This window comes from Macaca nemestrina, chromosome 9, assembly GCF_043159975.1.
Source record: "Macaca nemestrina isolate mMacNem1 chromosome 9, mMacNem.hap1, whole genome shotgun sequence".
NCBI classification, from domain to species: domain Eukaryota; kingdom Metazoa; phylum Chordata; class Mammalia; order Primates; family Cercopithecidae; genus Macaca; species Macaca nemestrina.
In genome coordinates this window covers 111,806,571-111,828,399 of record NC_092133.1, presented here as the reverse complement: position 1 = coordinate 111,828,399, position 21,829 = coordinate 111,806,571, and the positions used below count along the sequence as shown (strand labels likewise).

Genomic DNA, 21,829 nt, shown 5'->3' with positions numbered 1-21,829 from the left:
TGGTACGCACCTACAGTCCCAGCTACTCAGGAGGCTGACAGAAGCGTTGCTTGAGCCAGGACTTTGTGGCTGCAGTGAGCTGTACTCCAGCCTGGGCGACAAAGTGAGACCCTGACTCTAAAACAGCAACAACAAAACCGTGACATGTAAGCCAAAGGGGAGTCTGGGTCTTAAGCATTGGCTACTCAATTTTCCTTGCTTGGAGCCCTGCAAGAAATGCCTCACTTTCTCTCGCTGCAAATCCTAATGTCAGTGTTTGGCTTTTCTGCTTTGGGTCGGTGGACCCAAGTTTGGTCCCATAATATGCCCAGCATGGCAAGCTCCCCTCCTGTTGGGCTTTAACTGTCCTGAGTTAATATTTGGTCCTCCCCATACTAATGTTTGGAGCACGTCATTCTAATTTCTTTGCTTATTCAGTTGCAATCTTGCTAAACCCAGCCATGAAATATGACAGCCCTGTGCTACTCTTCACATGGTCTCCAAAGATCAGATCCAATATCCCTCAACCTCCTGCTGGTTCTTGTTTGCACTCGAGCAGTAGCACTGTAGCATTTGTTTAAACCTGTGACCTGGATGGTTTTGTTGGTGTCTTAAATGTCATCTCTCATTATAAAATGAAATGTTGTACGAAGGGCCAGGCATGCCTCATGCCTGTAATCCCAGCACTTTGGAGGCCAAGGAGGAAGGATCATTTGAGGCCAGGAGTTCAAGACCATCTTGGGCAATACAGTGAAACCCCTGTCTCTACAAAAAAATAAATAAATAAAAATTTGCCTGGAGTGGTGGTGCACACCTGTCGTCTCAGCTACTTGGGAGGCTGAGGTGGGAGGATCACTGGAGCCTGGGAGACAGAGATTGCAGTGAGCTAAGATAGAGCCACTGCTCTGGGTGACAGAGCAAGACCCTGTCTCAAAAAAAAAAAAAAAAAAGACAACTACCCTAAGTTTTTATTGTGAATGGAATGGATGGAAGAGAAATGCTTGGGGAGAGCAGACAGGGATTCCTTTCCAGGTTAGCGATAGTCCAAGCCATGCAGCAGAGGGAAGCCCGCTGGTCTAAGCAGGGGTGTATTCAGCAGTCATATTACTGTGACTGGTGAGTGTCCAGGAACCAGCGGGGAAAGCTGCAGGCAAACGCAGAGTCGAAGAGCATCTTCTCCTTTGAGGCCCCATCTCGAACCTCAGCACAGTCCTAAGCCCCAGGGCCTCTCCCATGAGGTAAGCACGCTGAACAGTTGCCTAGCCACACCTCCCACCCCAGGGAAAAGGCCACCTCTCTGGGTCCAGGACTAATAAGGGGAATGAAAGTGATTTGTACTTAACAATAGAGCTGCTAACTGACAATCTGAAAAGAACAAGAGTCAGGCAGGAATAGGGAACCTTAACATGCACATGGTATTAGAAGCTTCAGATCATGGCTGGGCGTGGTGGCTCATGCCTGTAATCCCAGCACTTGGAGGCTGAGGCGGGCGGATCACGATGTCAGGAGATCCAGATCATCCTGGCTAACATGGTGAAATCCCGTCTCTAAAAATACAAAAAATTAGCCAGGGGTGTGGTGGCGGGCACCTGTAGTCCCAGCTTTTCAGGAGGCTGAGGGAGAGGAATGGCGTGAACCCTGGAGGTGGAGCTTGCAGTGAGCCAAGATTGCGCAACTACACTCCAGCCTGAGTGACAGAGCGAGACTACATCTCAAAAAAAGAGTAGTTTCAGATCATAACAGAGAAGAAATGGAAAACAGAACACAAGAAACAGTCCCATTGACAAGTGGTTTTAGGTCCTAGTTTTGTTTGTTACGCTTATTAGAGTAGAGTAGAACTGCCTCAAGGGCAAATGGGCATTTTGTTACACAGAAATTTCTGGAGTTTCTTAATTTTTTTAATTTAATTTTTTGTTTTACAGACAAGGTCTCACTGTGTCACCCAGGCTGAAACAGTGGTGCAATCACAGCTCACTGTAGTCTCAAACTCCTGGGCTCAAGTAAACCTCCCACCTCAGTCTTTCAAGTAGCTAGGACTACAGGCATGCACCACCACGCCTGGCTATTCTTAAAAGTTTTTATGGAGATGGGGTCTCACTGTGCTGGCCAGTCTGGTCTTGAACTTCTGACCCCAGGGTATCTTCCCACCTTGACTTCCTACAAGCACTGAATTATAAGCATGAGCCACTGTGCCCAGCCTTGGTTTTAAATATACATATATACACACACACACACACACACATATACATACACATATATATAACACATATTTATGTACATAAATATATATATATAACTATAGAAAGTCAGCAACAAAAGTGGTATACCGTTCTTCCTCTTCCCTTTCTTTTTCTTAAAAGAAAATCTTTTGAGTGTTACAGCTCTTTTAGAATTTGCCTAGCAGGCTTTCCAGTTTTGCCGGAAAGCCCCAAAATAAATAAATAAATAAATAAATAAATAAATAAATAAATAAATAAAAATCTTTTACATCAAAAGACATTATCAAGAATGTGAAAAGACAACCTACAGAATGGGAGAAAATATTAACAAATCATATATCTGGTAAGGGTTTAATATTCAGAATATATAAAGAACTCTTATAACTCAACAACAAAAACATAACATAGGGCCCCATCGCGGTGGCCACGCCTGTAATCCAGCACTTAGGGAGGCCACTGTGGGTGGATCACTTGAGGCCAGGAGTTCAAGACTAGCCTGGCCAACATGGTGAAACCCCGTCTCAACTAAAAACATAAAAAGTAGCTGGGCATGGCGGGCGCCTGTAGTCTCAGCTACTCAGGAGGCTGAGGCGGGAGAATCGCCAGAACCCAGGAGGCGGAGGTGGCAGTGAGCCGAGACAGCAGAGCGAGACTCCGACTCAAAAAAAAAAAAGAAAAGAAAAAAAAAAGATAACTCAGTTAAACAATGGGCAAAGGACTTGAATAGACATTTCTCCAGAGAAGATATACGAATGGCCAAAAAGCACATGAAAAGATGTTCGATGTCTTTGGTCATTAGGGAAAGTAAATCACAACCACAATGAGATACCACTTCACACTAGGATGGCTCAAATAAAAAAAAGAGTTGGTGAGAGTATAGAGAAACTGGAACCCTTCAGCATTGCTGGTGCAAATGTACAATGGGTGTAGCCACTGTGAAAAACAGTCTGGCAGTTTCTCAGCAAGTTACACAGAGTTTCCATATGACCGAGCAGTTCCACTCCTAAGTATACACCCAAGAGAAATGAAAACATATGTCCACACAGAAATTTGCACACTAGTGTTTATAGCAGCGTTATTTATTTGCTTAAATTTTTAATTTTTTTGAGACAGGGTTTCACTCCCGTCACCCACGCTGTAGTGCAGTGATGCTGTCTTGGTTCACTGCAATCTCCACCACAGGGGCTCAAGCAATTTTCCTGCCTCAGCCTCCAGAGTAGCTGGGATTACAAAAGTGCACCACCATACCTGGTGAATTTTTTGTATTTTTAGTAGAGACAGGGTTTTGCGATGTTGAGCCTGAGATCAAGTGATCTGCCTGCCTCAGCCTTGCAAAGTGCTGGGATTATAGGCATGATCCATCATGCCCGGCTAACAGCACTATTTGTGATACCAAAGGGTGGAAACAACCTAAATGCCCATCCATTGATGAATGGATAAACAAAATGTGGTATACTTTTTTATTTTTGAGACAGAGTTTTGCTCTGTCACCAAAGCTGGAGTGCAGTGGCGCGATCTCGGTTCACTGCAACTTCCGCCGCCCGGGTTCAAGCGATTCTCCTGTCTCAGCCTCCTGAGTAGCTGGGATTACAGGCGCCCACCACTAAACCGGGCTAAATTTTGTATTTTCAGTAGAGACGGGGTTTTGTGGTGTTGACCAGGCTGATCTTGAACTCCTGACCTCAAGTGATCCACCCACCTCGACCTCCCATGGCGCCCAGCCAACTCTTTTTTTTTTTTTTTTTTTTTTTTTTTGAGACAGAGTCTCGCTCTGTAGCCCAGGCTGGAATGCAACGGTGCAATCTTGGCTCACTGAAACCTCCGCCCCCTGGGTTCAAGCGATTTTCCTGCCTCAGCCTCCTGTATAGCTGGGACTACATGTGCACATCACCATGCCTAGCTAATTTTTGTCTTTTTGGTAGAGATGGGGTTTCACCATGTTGGTCAGGCTGGTCTCAAACTCCTGACCTCGTGATCCACCCACCTTGGCCTCCCAAAGTGCTGGGATTACAGATGTAAGCCACGGTGCCCAGCCAGCTCTTAACGGAGTAGTATTCAGCCATAAAAAGGAACAAAGTACTGACACATACTACAATATGAATGAACCTTGAAAACATTAAGCTACCTGAAAGAAGCCTGTTACAAAAGGCCACATATTGTATCATTCCATTTATATGAAACATCCAGGTCAGGCAAATCCATCAAGACACAAAGTGGATTAGAGGTTACCAAGAGGTGGGTTGACAGAGAAATGGGGAGTGATTACTTAGTGAGTATAATGCTTCCTTTTACGGGTAAAAGAAAAAATCTTGAAACTTGAGAGAGCTGGTGGTTGCGCAATATTTTGAGTGTACTAAATGCGGCTGAATTGGTCATTCAAAATAAACAGAAGTGGTTAATATTATGTAAATTTCTTTTGTTTTTTTGAGACAGAGTCTTGCTCTGTCACCCAGGCTGGAGTGCAGTGCTGCAATCCTGGCTCACTGCAACCTTTGTCTCCCGGGTTCGAACAATTCTCCTGCCTCAGCCTCCCAAGTAGCTGGGATTACAAGTGCGCACAATCACGCCCGGCTAATTTTTGTATTTTTAGTAGCGAAGGGGTTTCACCATGTTGGCTAGACTGGTCTTGAACTCCTGATCTGAAGTTATCTGCCCACCTCAGCCTCCCAAAGTGCTGGGATTATAGGTGTGAGCCACTGCGCCTGGCTGTAAATTTCACTTCGAAAAAGCAGTTAAGGAAAAAAAAAGATAGTTGGGCCTAGGTCATGAGGAGGCTGAAAACCAAGCAGCAGAATTTGTGCTTTATTCTGTAGGTAATAGGGAGCCATTGAAGGTTTTATCGAGTGACAGCAGTTGAGTCTCACTGGGTAGAACAGAGGGGAAGGGAGAAACTGGAGCTGGTTGGGCCAAGTGGGAAGTCACTGTCATAGTCCAGCTGCCGGCCAGAACTGACATGGTTCTGCCAGCAACAGAGAGGGAAGGAAAATATGAGAGAATGACGATTTCAGTACCAGTAGGGTCTCGGCAACTGATTGGATACGGGCAGCAAGGAAAGCCAGGAGTGGACTGATTTTGAGGTATTGAACCTGGTGCCTGCATGAAGGTGAATTCGTAGGAGAAGGAGCTGCTCTTTGAAGGTGTTAAAAAATGGAAGAGGGGCCAGGTGCGCTGCCTCACACCTGTAATCCCAGCACTTTGGGAGACCAAGGGGGGTGGATCACTTGAGGTCAGGGGTTCAAGACCAGCCTGGCTAACATGTTGAAACCCTGTCTCTAAAAATACAACAATTAGCTGGCCATGGTGACACGCACCTGTAGTCCCAGCTACTCAGGAGACCGAAGCACAAGAATCAGGAGGCAGAGGTTGTAGCGAGCTGAGATCGCACCACTGCATTCCAGCCGGGGTGATAGAGCGAGACTCCATCTCAAAAAATAATAATAAAAAAATTTAGTAGAAGAAGGCAATGCACTCGGATCAATTTTAAGCCCTGGCTAGGGATCTAATGAAAAGCTCTCCGGCCGGGCACAGTGGCTCACGCCTGTAATCCCAGCACTCTGGGAGGCTGAGGTGGGTGGATTACAAGGTCAGGAGATCAAGACCATCCTGGCCAACAAGGTGAAGCCCCGTCTCTACTAAAAATACAAAAATTAGCTGGGCGCGGTGGTGCACACCTGTAATCCCAGCTACTCGGGAGGCTGAGGCAGGAAAATCGCTTGAACCAGTGAGTCGCTTGAACCAGCTGAGATCGCACCACTGCACTCCAGCCTGGTGACACAGCAAGACTCCATCTCAAAAAAAAGAAAAGGAAAAAAACCACTCTCCAAGCAGGAACCATGGCCTGGTTCTGGGGAGCTGGGGAACAACTCAGATTCGGATGAAGGTAACTCGGAAGGTTCAAGTCCCACACACTCCCTGCTACTGTCCCCAGAGTAGGAGTCCCCAAGTCAGGCTCCATGGTATCCTCAAAGAAGAGGGTAAAGCCAAGACCAGGCTTCTGTAATTAGCTGTGGCTACTCAATGCTTCACCCGGCATGGCATGGGAAAGTGGCTGAAATGTGGGTTCCAGTTCCACCATAGTGAGCCCTGCCTGCCCCTGCTCTTCCCACAGGGTTTTTAGGAACACCACAAGCACAGAGGTGTATGGTTCCTGCAGGAAAACACAGATGTATGACTGAAGTTACAAACAGAGGTTGGCCCTGGAGGCTCAGAATTGGGAATTGCCTTGAGGCCGGGCGCAGTGGCTCAAGCCTCTAATCTCAGCACTTTGGAAGGCTGAGGCAGGCAGATTGCCTGAGGTCAGGAGTTTGAGACCAGCCTGGTCAACAAGGTAAAACCCTGTCTCTACTAAAAATACAAAAAAATTAGCCGGTCATGGTGGCACGTGCCTGTAATCCCAGCTACTCAGGAGGCGAGGCCGGAGAATTGCTTGAACCCAGGAGGCGGAGGTTGTAGTGACCCGAAATCTCGCCACTGCACTCCAACCTGTGTGGCAGAGTGAGACTCCGTCTCAAAAAAAAAAAAAAAAAAAAAAGAAAGAAAAAGAAAGACGATGGTTGAAGTTAGAATGGATGAGACTGCAGAGGACACTGTTCAGAAGACAATGGCAAGAAGGGCCACCCACAGACTCAGGGGAACACCCTTGGAGGGAGACAGGAAGGGAACTAGGGAAGGACTTATTACAGAATTTGGAGGCCAGGCGCAGTGGCTCATGCCTGTAATCCTAGTGCTTTGGGAGTCTGAGGCAGGAGGATCGCTTGAGCCCAGGAGTTCAAAACCAGTCTGGTCAACTTAGCAAGACCCCATTTCTACATAAACATTTTAAAAAATTAGCCAGAAGCTGGGGGCAGTGGCTTATGCCTCTAATCCCAACACTTTGGAAGGCCAAGGTGGGAGGATCACCTGAGCCCAGGAGATAGAGACCAGCCCAGGCAACACATAGTGAGACCTCATGTCTACAAAAAGAGAAAAAGAAAAAAGAAATAAAAAAAATACTGGACAAAAAAATTAGCTGGTGTGGTGGCATGCACCTGTAGTCCCAGCTACTTGGAAGGCAGAGGTGAGAAGATAGCTGAAGCCCAGGAATTCAAGGCTGCAATGAGCTATGATCATGTCCCTGCACTCCAGCCTGGGTGACAGAGCAAGACCCTATCTCTAAAATAAAGAAGGAGGCCACCTTTAAGAGAACAGGGCGTGGTGGCACATGCCTGTGATCACAGCTACTCGAGATGCTGAGGCAGGAGAATCACTTGAATCCAGGAGGCGGAGGTTGTATTGAGTCGAGATTGCACCATTACACTCCAGCCTGGGCAACAACAGCAAAACTCTGTCTCAAAAAAAACAAAACAAGAAAAGAAAAAAAAAGGAGGAAGTTTATTTTAGTTTGCATTTCCACCAAAACAGACCCTGAGATGAGAATTTGGGTGCAATTATTGTCTTTGTGTTACAAGAAAGGGGTCCCGATCCATACCCCAAGAGACGGTTCTTGGATGTTGCACAAGAAAGAACTCAGGGTGAGTACTAAAGTGAAAGCAAGTTTATTAAGAAAGTAAAGGAATAAAAGAATGGCTACTCCATAGACAGAGCACCCCCAAGGGCTGCAGGTTGCCGATTTTTATGGTTATTTTCGACTAAATGCTACACAAGGGGTGGATTATTCATGCCTCCCCTTTTTAGACCATATGGGGTAACTTCCTTGCGTGGCCATGGCGTTTGCAAACTGTCATGGCGCTGGTGGGAATGTAGCACTGAGAACGACCGGAGGTCACTCTCATCGCCATCTTGGTTTTCGTGGGTTTTAGCCAACTTCTTACTGCAACCTGTTTTATTGGCAAGGTCTTTGTGACCTGTATCTTGTTCAGACCTCCTCTCTCATCCTGTAACTTAGAATGCCTTAACCACCTGGGGTGCAGCCCAGTAGGTCTCAGCCTCATTTTACCCAGCCCCTACTCCAGATGGAGTTGCTCTGGTTCACACGCCTCTGACATTTGGGCTTGTGACTAAGCAAATTACTGCTGTGGGCAATAAGGGTTCTGTCCTGCTGGGAACATTTCTGAGTCTGTGGAAAAAGCCCCAGAATTGTCCCCGAAAGGGGTGAGTAAGGTGGCATATTTATTCATCAAGCCCCTCATCCCTGCTTCATGCACTGAGGGTGGCTGTTAACTCTGGGTGTTAACTCTGAGGAACGGCCCTCAGAGAAGCTCTGTTGTAACAGAGCTTTCTGTAAGTGACAGCCCGTGTTGGTGTGTGTGTGTAGATGTGGGTGGGTGGGCAGCATGAGTGGAGCTCTGTCGGGGTTGGCTACAGGCTAGAGAGGCTCTTTGAAGGAAAAGGGAATCTAAGGGCCTGGTGTTGGGGCACATTTCAGGGGGAGGAGGGAGCACACCGGCTTGGCCCAGATCTGGTGTCATGGAAACTTGCTGGGTCGATATGTAGAGACAGTTTCTTCACGCATGGGGGAAAAAATATGAAGATGCACCAAGGGCATAGCAGTAAAAAGGAGGCCTAGTATGACTGTGGCAGGCCAGTCCTCCCTGGCAATCACACAGACAGGCCTGCATGACAGTCACGCAGACAGACCTGCATAGCACTCCAGTTACACAGACAGATTTCCACCGCCGCCTTAACATGGAGCAAATAGTTAAACCTAGGGAAATCAGTGCCCAGACATCAAAGCCCGAAATGAAACATATTGGTCAGTTGGAGCCTTGAATGGGTTTCTCCCTAACCTGGAGCAAACCAAAATAATAGAGACAGTCTTACATTCCTAGTGCCAAAACCCTTCTCAGGTCGACCAAATCTGAGACGAGTCAAAGTAACAGAGGCAGCTGTTTGAATAGATTCATTGGAGAGTGTAAGGCAGCTCTCCGGACCAAGCTGTAAAGGAGATAAGATAAAATAATCACTCCGGTACCACAGCAGACAGGCCTTGAAGGTCCTGGGGCCCTGTTAATCAGACTGAGCAAGTATTTTTTTTGCCTCTGACCTTCTAGTTGAAACAAAATTAGTTATCAATAGCCTTAGGCAAATGTTAGACTGCATGTAGGCATATAACCCCAACCAATATAAGCACTAGGGAAATTGTAAGGCCAGGCGTGGTCTAAAATAAATTTTTTTATAAAGGAAATTGTAACACTTTGAGTTGGTCTGGAGGAATTATCTCTGGCCTTCTCCCTGTATCCGGTTATAGCAATAAATTCCCTTCTTTCCTAGTTTGTCTGTTTCTCGTTATTGGGTCTTGAGAAAACACAGCCGGAACTTGCTTGGTTCCGGGAACATGACAGCTCCATTTGGCTCCTAACCACTCCCAGCCCCATGGTATCTGTTAACTGTTTTTGCTTATATCTGCACAAAGGATCCTAGGCCAAGCTAACTATGGGAGGAATTTAGTTTATAGTTTGTTTTGTTTTGTTTTTTTGAGACAGGGTCTCGCTCTGTTGCCCAGGCTGGAGTGCAGTGTCGTGATCTCTGCTCGCTGCAATCTCTGCCTCCCAGGCTCAAGCGAGCCAACTGCTTCAGCCTGCAGAGTAGCTGGGACTACAGGTGTGCACTACCATGCCCAGCTAATTTTTGTATTATTAGCAGAGACAGAGTTTCGCCATGTTGCCCAGGCTGGTCTTGAACTCCTGACCTCGAGTGATCCACCCGCCTTGACCTCTCAAAGTGCTGGGATTATAGGTGTGAGCCACTGAGTCTGGCCTAATTTAACTTTAAAATGAGGATGATAACAGTCCCTTCCTGAAATGAATTCCCAAGGAAATAAGAAGGGAGTACGCACAAATCACAATGTTATGTTAAAGATTTATAGGCTGGGCATGGTGGCTCACGCCTGTAATCCCAGCACTTTGTGAGGCCGAGGCAGGCGGATCACCTGAGGTCAGGAGTTCAAGATCAGCCTGGCCAACATGGCCAAATCCTGTCTTTACTAAAAATTCTAGAATTAGCCAGGCGTGGTGGTGCACACCTGTAACCCCAGCTACTGGGGAGGTTGAGGCAGGAGAATCGCTTGAACCCAGGAGGTGGAAGTTGCAGTGATTGTGCCGCTGCACCCTAGCCTGGGCAGAGTGAGACTCCGTCTCAAAAGGAAAAAAAAAAAAAAAGATGTATAGGAACATTGTCTCATGACCAAGACAGAGAAGGTTCCCAACCTCTTCAGGTCCTTGCTAGTGCCCAGATATCTGTGGTCATCAGTCAGCTCTTGGTCTCATCCCCCTTCCTCTTCCCCTTTCCTAACATAACAGGGGCCCAAAGTTAGTATTAACTCATGATGAGTTACAGTGTTAGGACAGCAGTCCGCCATCTTCTTGATTTGCGGCTCTCTAAATAAAGTCGCCTCCCTTCCCCAACACCTTGTCTGCTGATTTACTGGCTGTCGTGCAGTAGAGTCTAGGTTTGGATTTGGTTACAGGGTGTGAGGAGAGGGCAGAGGAACGGGAAAGCAGGCAGGTTACTAAACACAGTCAGATTTTATTTCTCGCTCCATTGAAGTCACATGGTTTGGGAAAAAAAATGGGGAATTGAGGGGAGACTTTTTTTTTGTTTTTATTTTCTTGAGATGGAGTCTCACTGTTGCCCAGGCTGGAGTGCAGTGGTGCTATCCCGGCTCACTGCAGCCTCTACCTCCTGGGTTCAAGCTATTCTCCTGCCTCAGCCTTCCGAGTAGCTGGGATTACAGGTGTGCACTGCCACAGCCAGCTAATTTTTGTATTTCTAGTAGAGACAGGGTTTCTACTAGAAACCAAGTTGACCAGGCTGGTCTCTAACTCCTGACCTCAAGTGATCCACTCACCTTGACCTCCCAAAGTGCTGGGATTACAGGCGTGAGTCACCATGCCCAACCAAGGGAGACTTTTTATTTTGAAATGACAAGAGGAAAACCCTGGAAAAAGGATCCACGATTATATAATTTCTGGAAAAAAGAAACCTAAAAGTGTATTTCTTGATTGTTTTCTTTTTATCCATGAGACTTGGAAAACAGAACAAATGTAATGGCCTAGTTCTAAACAGCAGGTTAAGTTCAGCATTATGTGGCTCTCTCTCAGTGTTGAAGTGGCGCTCCCCTCTGATCATGAGTGAGACCATCAGAGTGTGGGGCGACTCGTGGCAGCCTGTTGGGCTTCTGCAAGAGGAGGACCCCAGCTGCTGCTCTGCGTGAGTGGGGAGACGCCCGCGGGAAACTTCATCTCTGCAGACACAGCAACTGCCCAACAGCCCCACAGGACTGGGGACGAGACATGAAAGAAATTGCTTCTCCCACCACACCTCTGAGGCTGTGGACAGGGTGTTTACGGGACCCAGCTCAGAACTGAGCTGTCCTCATCCTTGCTACTTACTAATGCAATACTGGGCTGAATGGCCATCTGGTTCTGTTGGGATTCTGAATACAGTCTCTGTGTAGGATTGGGTGGAAGTACCTGGCTGAAATCCAGATAAGGAAAGAATCGGGCCGGGCCTGGTGGCTCGTGCCTGTAATCCCAACACTGTGAGGTGTCGAAGTGAGAATATCACTTGAACCCAGGAGTTCAAGACCAGCCTGGGCAACATAATGAGACCCTAACTCTACCAAAAAAGTAGCCAGGTGTGGTGGCACGTGCCTGTAGTCCCAGCTTCTCAGGTGGGTGAGGAGGGAGAATCGCTTGAGCCTGGGAGGTCGAGGCTGCAGTAAGCCATGATGGTACCACTGCCCTCCTTCCTGGGTGACAGAGTGAGATCATATCTCAAAAAAAAGAAGAGGCCAGGCGCGGTGGCTTATGCCTGTAATCCCAGGACTTTGGGAATCTAAGGCGGGTTGATCACGAGGTCAAGAGATCGAGACAATATGGTGAAACCCTGTCTCTACTAAAAATACAAAAAAAAAAAAAATTAGCTGGGCTTGGTGGCAATGCCTGTAATCCCAGCTACTTGGGAGGCTGAGGCAGGAGAATCACTTGAACCCGAGGGGTGGAGGTTGCAGTGAGCTGAGATGGCACCACTGCTCTCCAACCTGTCAACAGAGCGAGACTCCAACTCAAAAAAAAAAAAAAAGAATATGAGAACTGCATTTGTTTCTCATTAGACTCACCATGTACAGAAATACAATGTCCAGCACATTATTCCATGCAGTAAATGTATAATCTTGTCAGAACAACTCTGGTGAATTTAACATGATTTATTATCTAAGAAGGAACGTGCTGCCTTGTTAATTTCCTGATGCTCCATGAAGGTGACTATAGTCTCCATGAAGGTGACTATACTCAAAACAATAATGAGACTATAATCTCATTTTTTTTTCAGTTACTGATGTTAAATTAATTGACTTTAATTCCTGGGTTTTTCCGCCATCTTCTCTCCTTCATTTGGCCTTCTCAAATACTATTTATTTATTTATTTATTTATTTATTTATTTATTTATTGAGACGAAGTCTCGCTCTGTCGCCCAGGTTGGAATGCAGTGGCACGATCTCGGCTCACTGCAACCTCTACCTCCCAGGTTCAAGCGATTCTCCTGCCTCAGCCTCCCAAGTAGCTGGGATTACAGGCATGTGCCACTACACCTGGCTAATTTTTGTATTTTTAGTAGAGATGGGGTTTCACTATGTTGGCCAGGATGGTCTTAATTTCTTGACCTCGTGATCCACCTGCCTCGGCCTCCCAAAGTGCTGGGATTACAGGTGTGAGCCACCGCACCTAGCCACCACTAATAAAATAATAGCCACCACCACTAATAAAATAATACATAATTATTATTATTTATTGGCTGGCTAATTAATAAAATAATAGCCAGCCACCGCTAATAAAAAAAATAGCACCCAGCCCTATTTTTATTTTTATTTTTATTTTTTTAAAGATGGGAGTCTCTCTCTGTCACCCAGGCTGGAGTGCAGCGGCACAATCTCGGCTCACTGCAATCTCTGCCTCCTGGGTTCTAGAGATTCTCCTGCCTCAGACTCCCAAGTAGCTGGGATTATAGGCGCCCACCACAATGCCTGGCTGATTTATGTATTTTTAGTAGAGATGGGGTTTCACCATGCTGGCCCAGGTGGTCTCGAACTCCTGACCTCAAGTGATCTGCCTACGTCGGCCTCCCAAAGTGCTGGGATTACAGGAGTGAGCCACCAAACCTGGCCCCTTCTCCTTAAAGAAAAAAAGAATTATGCTCCAAAATTTTAGTCAAGTGAATTTATGATCCTGGCTCCCAAGCTACCATTTGCCGGGTCCATTACAATATCCTCCCTAAGCATTTCAAATCCATCAGTAAATAATAAAGACATTGTAGAACCCTGTTATGACACCAGGTTGGTGGGCCTAGGTCAGCTGTTCCATGAGAGGCCCCAGCATGCTGTGGGCCCTGTGCCGTGTGCAGTGGGAGGTAGTGCATGAGGTTGCAGGACAAGAGGCAGGTGTCACCCGTAAGTTGTGGGACCTTGGATAGGTGAGGTGGCCTCGGGTTTCAATCTGTATCTGAAGGCGGGTGCAGTGGCTCATGCCTGTAATCCCAACACTTTGGGAGGCCAAGGCGGGCAAATCACCTGAGGTCAGGAGTTCCAGATCAGCATGGCCAACATGGAGAAACCCTGCCTCTACTAAAAATACAAAAATTAGCTGGATATGGTGGCGTGTGCTTGTAATTCCACCTCCCTGGGGGGCTAAGGCAGGAGAACTGCTTGAATCCAGGAGTCAAAGGTTGCAGTGAGCCAAGATTGCACCACTGCACTCCAGCCTGGGTGACAGAGCTGTCAAAAACTAAATAAATAACTTCAATTAGAGACTATAAAAAAAGAAAAACAAAAATTTTTTTAAAAATAGCTGGGATGGTGGTGCACTCCTGTAGTCCTAGCTACAGGACGCTGAGCGGGGAGGATCACCTGAGCCCAGGAGATAAGGCTGCAGTGAGCTAGAATTGCACATCTGCACTCCAACCTGGCAACAGACCAAGACCCCAGGTCTAAGATAAAAATAAAAGTTTGTACCTGGAAATGAGAAAACTGGATTAGATCATCTCGAATATCTAAACAAAAGTGGCTAAACATAGTATTGGGTGGCAGAGGGTAATGCAATTTCTGTTTCTGATTTGGACAAAAAAGTCTACAGTAAGAATGAATTTAGAGGGGAAATTTTCCCCCCAAAAAAAAACTCTTTGGAAAAGTAAATGCAGTTCTCTTTGAGAAAAGGCACCTAGTTTGAGCATCCACTGGAAATGTGAGTGGGTCAAGGAATGAGTGACTTTCAGCTAAAGAGAGTTATCAAGAAGCCAGGCGTGGTGGTTCACGCCTGTAGTCCCAGCACTTTGGGAGGCTAAAGCAGACAGATCACTTGAGATCAGGAATTTGAGACCAGCCTGGCCAACATGAAACCTCATCTTCACTAAAAATACAAAAAATCAGTTGGGCGTGGTGGCGGGTGCCTGTAGTCTCAGCTACTCAGGAGGCTGAGGCACAAGAATCACTTGAACTTTGGAGGTGGAGGTTGCAGGGAGCCAAGATCTCACAGACTCCACTTCAAAAAAAAGAAAAAGAAAAAAAAGTAATCAAGAGAAAAACTCCACAACTGTCTTGCTCAGGCTCAGGGAACAGAGAAGAGGGGACCAGGGTCCAAAGCTTCTGACCGGTGAAGTGCACTTATCTGCCTCTGAGATCATCCATTAAGCAGGTTGGGTTCTTTGTAGGGAAGGCCTGAGCCTGATTGCCTGTCCTGCAGGGCATTAACAAGGGTCACGCTTACCTAATGCTTATCATTTTCAAATGCCTTTCATTTATATTTCCTCTAGGATGAGGATGATACTTGACTTGTGCGTAAATATATTTCCTTCTTTTAATTTTGTTTGGAATGTCATATCAGTTAATGAATTTAAATTAGTGATGAATTGGTATTTATGTTGATAGTTGATGGACAGTCAATTTTATAGGAGAACCTAATTGACCAACCTGGGTCATAGTTGTACATTTTCAGCTCCTGACTTCCTGGTGCCACCAGTTGGGAGGTACTAGTGCCCTCCTGGGAGGAAAGAGTTAACAAGCAGATCTGGTAACCTACTCTTGCATGTGTCAGGGTACCATGATTGACCATTGGCCAACCTCTGGGAATGTGGCCCCTGGAATGTTCTTTGTGATGGTTAGTGATTGGTGATTTTCTCATACACACCAGGAGCAATGGACTGTGCCAGATCAACTGGTCAGATTTCTTCACACAAACATCAGAATTGAGTGGCCAGGCACGGTGATTCACACCTGTAATCCCAGCACTTTGGGAGGCTGAGGCTGAGGCTGGAGGATCACTTGAGGTCAGGGATAGAGACCAGCCTGGCCAACATGGTGAAACCCCGTCTCTACTAAGAAAAATACAAAAATTAGCCAGGTGTGGTGACATGTGCCTATAATCCCAGCTACTTGGGAGGCTGAGGCAGGAGAATCACTTGAACCCAGGAAGCAGAGTTTGCAGTGAGCTGAGATCACGCCACTGCACTTTAGCCTGGGTGATGGAGTGAGACTCTGTCTCAAAGAAAAAAAAAAAAAAATCAAGATTGAGGATGGGCACCTGGATTCTGTACTGGGTTCTCAATTTTGGTTGCCATGGCTGGTTGCTAAGAGAATATGCATATGTGACCATCCTCTCCCCATAAACCTTGCACCCTGATACTCTGGTGGGTTTCCCTGGACAGAGACATTCCACACACATTCCTGTAGTTTGCTGCCAGAAAAAGAGAGTGCTCCTGTGGTCTCAGACAAGGAAGGACATCTGAAGCCTGTGTGAGACCTCTCTGGACTCCTCCATTGCACGTCTATTTCCAGCTGGCTTTTATTCTGTATCATTGGCCGTAATAAATCTGAGCCATGAGTATAACTTCCTATTGAGTCTTGGAGCTCTCTAGCAACTTACTAAATTTAGGGAAGTGGTGTGCCTCAACATACCCCCTAAATCTCTGTCTCAGCTGTTGAGAGAACGATAATGCTTTTCCTGGTTTCTCCTACAGCCCTAACTCGACAAAAATTAAGTCCCTATTCCAGTTCTGAGACCACTAATTTCTATAAACCTGTTCTTCAAAAAAAATTTTAAGGCAACATTTTTAGCTCTGAGATTTAATGATGAGTAAAGGAACACCAGGTTCTTCGTCTCAAGTCAAATTAGAGAAAAGGGCAGGGACAGACGTGGAGTAGTTTTAATGAGCAGAGAGTTTAGTAGGCAAGAAGGAAGGGAGAAGACAGAAGGAAGACACTGGCCCATACAGAGACAGAGGGAGCAGGGGCTCCAAAGCCAAAAGAGGAAACCCCACCTGCCACGGATACCAGCCAGGTATGTAATAGAGGCTGGACGAGGCGGTGTCTGATTTGCATAGGGCTCAGGGGATTGGTTTGGCCAGGCATGTCATTCAGTTAGCCCCTGAAAAAGCTGGCTCTCCCACCCTCATCTTTTAATATGCAAATACAGGGTGCCATGATGTTCTACACATGTGGGGATATGTGGGGGCAGCCATGTTGCCAGGAACATGTGGGGCAAGGGCAAGAAGGCTGCAGGAATGGCCATGTTTGGGTGAACCCAGTTTCTAATGGCCATCATTTGCATATCAAAGGTTGCCAGCCTGGCTCTAAGAGCTGGCTGGGGCTTTACAAGAAACTTTTCCAGAGATGCTTTAAAAAAAACTTCCAAAAGACCCCTTTTTGTCTCTATCTGCCTAAAATAATTTCTTTCTTTCTTTTTTTTTTTTTTTTTTTTGAGATGGAGTCTGGCTCCATCCCTCCAAGGCTGGAGTGCAGTGGCATGATCTCAGCTCACTGCAACCCCCACCTCCTGGGTTCAATCAATTCTCCTGCCTCAGCCTCCAGAGTAGCTGGGACTAAAGGCGCCTGCCACCAAGCCCGGCTAATTTTGTATTTTTCAGTAGAGACGGGGTTTCACCTTCTTGGTCAGGCTGGTCTGGAACTCCTGATGTCCAGTGATCCACCCACCCTGGCCTCCCAAAGAGCAGGGATTACAGGCTGTGAGCCACTGTGCCCAGCCAATAATTCTGAGTAATTCCTACAACACTGCCAGATAAAAAGAACCAAATAAATGAAAATAAGAAATGATAAAATAGGCCAGGCATGGTGGTTAATGCCTGTAATCTCAGCACTTTGGGAGGCCGAGGTGGGTGGATCACTGGAAGTCAGGAGTTGTAGACCAGCCTGGCCAACATGGTGAAACCCAGTCTCTACTTACAAAAATTAGCTGGGCATGGGGGTGGGTGCCTGTAATCCCAGCTACTCTGTAGACAGAGGGAGGAGAATCACTTGAACCCAGGCTGTGGAGGTTGCAGTGAGCCAAGATTGTGCCACTGCACTCCAGCCTGAGTGACAGAGCAAGACTGTCTCAAAAAAAAAAAAAAAAAAGGAAGTGACAAAACAGACAAGGAAGGAAGAAAAGACACAGCAAGGCCTCTTTGGAGGTCAAAGTTTCATCTGATAAGTCTCCATATTCCCATGCTGTTCACTTTTTGGACATTGGGTGTCTTTATCCAGAAAGCAGAAGCAACTCTACCAGGAAAAGAGTATGCTTGAATGGTGTAAGTAAATGAACCAAAAAAAAAAAAAAAAAAAAAAAAAAAGGCACCCAACACTACTAGCCTTTGACAAGGTTCTGAAAGTAAGTCAGAAAAGGAGGTGTGAGAGTAATTGAGTTGCCTGAATAGGCTGTTGTGTTTGAAATAACTGCAAGAGTATTGATTACCTCCTTCAGTCAACATTCTTGTGAAAGTTCTCACTCAGAATCCCTGCTGGGCAAGAGGCCATTTCTGCCAAGGTAGCTGGGGCATCCGTAATTGATGAAGTGGACTTTAAGTGACTAGTCAGGAAAGTCTTCAGGGTTCCTTTCCCAGCCACCTGGACACAGGCTTGTGTACAGAGCAGGAGGCAGACCCAAAGTCCTTCTCAGCGTTTCTTCCTCTTGCCCTCAGAGGAGTGGGGATATTTAGGTTCTTCTGTAGAGTGAATGTTTAAGTCCCCTCAAAATTTACATGTTGAGGCTGGGTGCAGTGGCTCACACCTGTAATCCCAGCACTTTGGGAGGCCAAGGCAGGCGGATTATCTGAGGTCAGGAGTTTGAAACCAGCCTGGCCAACATGGCAAAACCCTGGCTCTACTGAAAATACAAAATTAGCCCAGCATGGTGGTGCATGCCTGTAATCCCAGCTACTCAGGAGGCTGAGGCAGGAGAATCGCTTGATTCTGGGAGGTGGAGGTTGCAGTGAGTGGAGATAGCGCCACTGCACTCTAGCCTGGACAACAGAGCCAGACTCTGTCTCCAAAAAAAAAAAAAAAAAAAAAATTCACATGTTGACACCTAATCCCTAATGTGATTGTATTTGTAGGTGTGGAGGTGATAAATTTCTATTCATCTTGCGCCTTCCAAAGGTGATTGGGTCATAAAGGTGGAGTCCTCATGAACAGGATGAGTGCTCTTATAGAAGACGCTTCGTGGACCACAGAGAATGCAAACACTATATGATGTGGTCTCTGTCCTCAAAAAGCTTCTCATACAGCTATCAGCATCATGGTCACTGTTCTCACTGCTTTCTACGGAGTTCTTCCATCCAAGGCAATGTGGAGATCCACTGATTCATGTAACTCACATGATCATGGAAGAAGGTGCCTGATATGTGAGTCCTAGAACTCCTCATTCTGTATTGCTCTCTCTCTTTTAATGAAGCTTCCATTTCTAGACTATTCCTCTCTGGCTTTTTTTCTATTCTATGTCCATGAAATGTTAACAGAAACATCTCTTTTGCTTCTCATCATCAGCTTATAAGAAGGCATGACAGAAGTGACACATTTATAACAAAGAAGATGGGAGAAGACTCAAAGATGTAAAGAAATAAAGTACCTATCGCAATGCTTGGCACAGAATAGTTTCTAGAAAAATATTAGGTTCCCTTTTTTTTCCTTTTGTTTCACTGTGTCTGCACTAATAATTAGTGCCACTAGATGGCAACTTTTGGTCTAAAAACTACCCAGACGACCACATTGAAATCTTAAAAACACTTTTGGGTTCTCTCTGTGTTCCACGGTGACTTTTTTTTTTTTTTTTTGAGACGGAGTCTCGCTCTGTAGCCCAGGCTGGAGTGCAGTGGCCGGATCTCGGCTCACTGCAAGCTCCGCCTCCCGGGTTCACGCCATTCTCCGGCCTCAGCCTCCAGAGTAGCTGGGACTACAGGGGCCCGCCACCTCGCCCGGCTAGTTTTTTGTATTTTTTAGTAGAGACGGGGTTTCACCGTGTTCGCCAGGATGGTCTCGATCTCCTGACCTCGTGATCCGCCCGTCTCGGCCTCCCAAAGTGCTGGGATTACAGGCTTGAGCCACCGCGCCCGGCCCACGGTGACTTTTAATGTAATAAAGTAAGAAAAATCTATTTGGGTTCCAAATAATGGCAAATGTAAATAAGTGAGCAGCAAAGTGCTCTTTGGGCAGAAAAACTGTCTAATGCTATGTCCTGGCCAGAATTTGGCATATAATTCTGCTTAAGAGTATTAATTATTGTGACTACTACTTAAGCACATTGAGTGTTAAGTTTCTATTTATCTTGCAGTATTCTCAGCATTCCCTGGTGACAATGCTTGTTTCATATTTAGGAACTCCCAATATTTGCAGCAATCTATTCTTATAAATAATTCTGTTGGATAAATCGCTGGCCACAGATCACTCAGATACTGTTCCCCAAGAATTCAAAGGACAGAATCCTCAGCAAGAATTTTTTAAATTATTTATTTTTATTGCTATAAAAGAGTTGTACATATTTGCTTAGTAAACTCTTGCAGGAGAATTGAGAGTAACATTTCAGCCATTTCTCTCAAGTTTGTGATTTTAAAAATGGCTGAAAACATTTATTGAGCACTTATTGTACTGCCAATTATTATGTTGCATATTATATAATAATCTTATGATAAGCTGGTGGTATTATTTTTCCCAACCAATTTATGTTTATTCCAAAATTATGAAGTTGGTTCAATATTTGAAAAACAATGTAACTTCTGTACTAAGAGAATAAAGGAGGAAAATTGTATAATTTACTCATTAGATGCAGGAAAGTCTTCACCAAAATTCAATATTCATTCAAAGTAAAAACTCACTGCAAATTGTGAAGAGAAGAAAACTTCTGGCTGGGGGCAGCGGCTCACGCCTGTAATCCCAGCACTTTGGGACACCAAGGCGGCTGGATCACCTGAGGTTAGGAGTTCGAGACCAGCCTGGCCAACACGGCAAAACTCCATCTCTACCAAAAATACAAAAAATTAGCTGGTGTGGTGGTGCGTACCTATAATCCCAGCTACTCAGGAGTCTGAGGTGGGAGAATGGCTTGAACCAAGGAGGTGGAGGTTGCAGTGAGCCAAGATTGCACAACTGCACTCCAGCCTGGGTGATAAGAGTGGGACTCCATCTCAAAATAATAATAATAATAATAACCTTTAATTTAAAAAAAACTTAATTTGGTAATGGGTATCTGCAAAAAACCCTACATTAAATCTTACTGATTTTTTGGTAATTAAAGGCAATTTTAATAGAAAACCTGCTATTCTATTATTTTTTCCAATACAGTAATTTTTTTAAAGTATGGTAAAATATAATGAACATAAACTTACCATTTTAGCCATTTTAAGCAGCATTAAGGTACATTCACATTGTTGTACAACCATCATTGCCATCCATCACCAGACATTTTCATCTTCCCAAACACTACTAGTTTCCCTGTACCCATTAAACAACAGTTTGATTCCCTCAGTTTCCCAGGCTCTGGAAATCACTATTCTGCTTTCTGTCTCTATGAGTTTGTCTACTCCAGGGACCTCATATATGTGGAATCATACAGTATTTTGTGACTAGCTTATTTCACTTAATCCTGTAGCTTATTCCATATGGATAATGTCCTCAAATTTCATCCATGTTGTAGTACGTGTGAGAATGTACTTCCTTTTTAAGGCTGAATAATATTCTACGGTAGGTATATATCACAATTTGTTTATCTACTCATTCATCAATCGACATTTGGGTTGCTTCTACCTTTTGGTTATTGTGAATGCTGCTATGAATATAGGTATACAAATCTCTCTCCAAGGCCCTACTTTCAATTATTTTGGGTGTATACTCAGAAAGAGAACTGCTGGATAATGTGGTAGTTCTATTTTTAATTTTTTGAGGAGCCGTCATACGATTTTCCATAGTGGCCGCACCACTTTACATTCTTACCAGCAGTGTAGGAGGGCCCCACATTCACCATTTCTTGCCAACACTTGTTATTTTTTGCTTTTGGTGTTTGTGATTTTTGTTTGTTTGTTTTTGATAGCGGCCATTCTAATATGTATGATGTGGTATCTCATGAGATGGTTTTGCTTTGGATTTCCCTAATGAGTGGTAATATTGAGCATCTTTTCATGGGCTTATTGGCCACTTGTATGTCTTCTTTGAAGTTCTTTGCCCATTTTTAAATTGGGTTGTTTTGTTGTTGTTGAGTTGTGAGAGTTCTCTATATATTCTAGCTATTAACTCCTTATTAGATATATGATTTGCAAATATTTTATCCCATTCCACGAGTTTTTGCCTTTTCACTCTGTTGATAGTGTCCTTTGACTCAAAGAAGTTTTTAATTTTGATGTAATCCAATTCATGTATTTTTTATTTTTGTCTATGTATTGG

General features: G+C 45.2%; 1 non-coding gene across 1 annotated transcript; it reads left to right on the top strand.

The window, feature by feature from the left end:
• The first annotated feature begins 2,349 nt into the window (after window positions 1–2,349).
• On the top strand, window positions 2,350–2,410 carry LOC139356456 (U7 small nuclear RNA). Its single transcript, XR_011608428.1, has one exon. It is a non-coding gene; the product is annotated as a U7 small nuclear RNA (small nuclear RNA).
• Window positions 2,411–21,829: the final 19,419 nt, after the last annotated feature.